Genomic DNA, 2896 nt, shown 5'->3' with positions numbered 1-2896 from the left:
CTCTCGGGCGGTTGATGATCAGCCGTTCTTGAGGTGAAATTTTATAAATATAACCTGAAGCAACAACAAAAGTACCACAAATATTTCTGTGTCTTCTTCCCACTTTCACGTAGCACTTTTGTTGTCTCACAGCTTCACCCGACCCCAACGAACCTGTGCATGCATTCTATATAATAACATATAATATATACACCATAATTGTCTGTAAAAATTCCGTTTGCTTTTTACAATGTCGCAGAAAGTCCAAGAGCAAATATATATTGTTAAATACGTATCGTTACCTGTTATTGTTCTGGCTTATTCCGCAGTTTCCACTTTAAGATTTCACTTTTTCTTAGTCCGGCCGAAAGAAATGCTAAGGAAACAGATCGGTGCCCACGCATTTTTCCACCAGCGTGAATCATTTCAGACGCTAGGTTTCTTAAATATTTATAGAAATGAAGGCGTTTATTGATACTTATATAGGAAAAGGAAATTGATGTCTTAACAAATATCACGCGAGTTTTATATGGTTATGGAATCGAGGCTAATTGAAATCGCTAAAAGGAAAATTTATTAAGTAGCAATACTGCAATATTATTTAATGCTGATAAAAGCTGATCTACCTTTAAGTGCTGTGTTTAGTTTATTTAATTATAATCATTAATATATAGATAAAAAAAAGCTGTAAAAGCTGTAAAAGTAAAAGTCAAAATCAAAGTGGTTTCCATAGAAACTAAAAAAAGATCTAGTAATATAAAATTTAGGTAAGCTTATTTATACCCACTTGCTTTTCACAATTTAGACCACATTAGTAGCTGAATTATATTAAAATATACCTATACATTTTTGTATAAGAACAAATTTTGTTTTCACTTTATTTGATTAACATTTTCACCATTTTATGTAGTAAATATTTAGTATTCTATAAATAGAATCATTCCTCTCTGCCACCACTTTCTGTATAATTGGTCTGCAATTTACCTTTCTCGCCAGACATTTGGTCTTTTGTCTGGCCATTCGCTTGTCTCCCATGAAAGACTCTTGTCAATCGACTGATGAATCGAGTTTGCGTCAAGACATTTTCCGCTAAAAGAGATAGCTGAAACAAAGCCGCAGCTACAGTCAAAACAAAAACAAACCCAAAAATTGCGATTTATGAGCGCGCCAAAACAAAGATGTCAACACAATCGCCAAGGCAGCTCAAGTTGTTGACGGACTCTAGGTCAGTCCCCATTAACATCGCCATATCCATAGCTATATCTTCCCGAGCACGGAGCGAAAATATGAATATAAATAAATATTTGAATTTAAAGAAATGGAAAAGAGTATATAATATTTTTGATTTCATTAGGTTATACAAAATTAGGAAAATTGTCTTTTAGGGGCCCGGTTTAGTTAGGATTTTTTCACAATACATATCAATATCAATGCAAAGAAAAGAAGCATGAGATAATGTTAACATTTATTCATAGGCTGTCGCTGTGTCTTTAAATGCTCACGTGGCGCATTAGAACCCTAAGTCAAAAATGTAATTATAAAATAATGTGGTTATATGTAGTTGCTAAGCGTACATAAGTAAATATATAAAAGTAAATAAAATAAAAGCTTCTATAAACTTCACACATTCTACAAATTATTCGCTCTATTCATTAAGATTTTGAATAAAAAATATTGTGGTAGAATAAAATGAAAATTAAATTATTTATTTAAGCCGGTACAAAACCAGTAACCGCAACTTGCTCGGTACCGTTACCGCAACCAAAATAAAAAATGTTTACCAAAAGCGAACCCTAATCAAAATATTTAAATTGGTTACCCCGTATAAGTAACCGAAAGGTCTATTTGTTTTGTTTTAATCCATGTCACAAATACTTTTAAATTGTATTAACAAAAAATAAAATTGAATCTCTAAGTTTTTTTGTGATAATAATTGAGATTCTTATATTCTTATAGATTTACACAGTATGGTTAACTTTAATTAGGCAATATATGCGTTAAGCATTAGTAACTGGCACATTTTTCCTAGTGCATGCCTTTCATTGCAGGATTTCTGCGCAGTTGTTGATTTTATTGGAATTGCAAATGCGTAGTGCCAGTATTGCATTGTGAGTGCAACAACGCTATCGATTCGGCGACAATTGAATCGCATGAGCCGAGCATCAGTTCCATTAGCAGCCGGCTCGAAATAATGGCATCCATTCATACCCAGAATATTTGAGAGCAACTCATTAGGCCCGAGCATGATTAATTAGAGCTGATGGATGGCCAATTGACAGACGGCATAACGAACGAGCAAGGAGGCGCCAGGATACATTATTGATGGACGGACATGCATGCAGGGAATCCGGATCTCAAAGCGAGAGCCACTCGAAAAGGGGACACTTGGCACTGCCATCCAGCGCCAGCGCCTTGGCCTAATTGCCCAAAGAAGGACGTCCAATACAGGAGCAACGTGGTAAAGTGGCAATAATAACGAATTAGCAAACAATTTCAAGTATTAGGCAAGCACAACTAACCAAGAGGGTGGCCACGAGAGTTGCTAGTTTGCTAGAATTTTAATTAATTGAAATATGTAAGGGACTAACGTTGGAAATGGGCTGTGTTTTAAGTGCGTTAGTCTATAAGCCTAATCAGTAGCGCTGGAGTAATGGCTTTGTAGAGCTTAATTAGTTTATAATTTAAAAACATAAGTATGTTAGTGCTTGGGTAAAATATTAAGACACTAACAAATACTGCAAACATTAATTTTTTAAGATAGGGTTTGATGAAATCAAAGTACTTCTTTTCCTGAGATTAAGGTTTTTCTAAATTAAAGTATATATTAAAGTACTTTTCACAAAATTATCCAACCTCAGATGAATACGAATTTTAAAGAAAGATTAAATAACTTTATTTATGCCATTAAAATTTTAGT

The sequence above is a fragment of the Drosophila gunungcola genome (genome assembly GCF_025200985.1).
Source record: "Drosophila gunungcola strain Sukarami chromosome 2R unlocalized genomic scaffold, Dgunungcola_SK_2 000027F, whole genome shotgun sequence".
NCBI lineage: Eukaryota > Metazoa > Arthropoda > Insecta > Diptera > Drosophilidae > Drosophila > Drosophila gunungcola.
The sequence above is the reverse complement of the archived record's forward strand: the minus strand, read 5'-3'. Positions refer to the sequence as shown.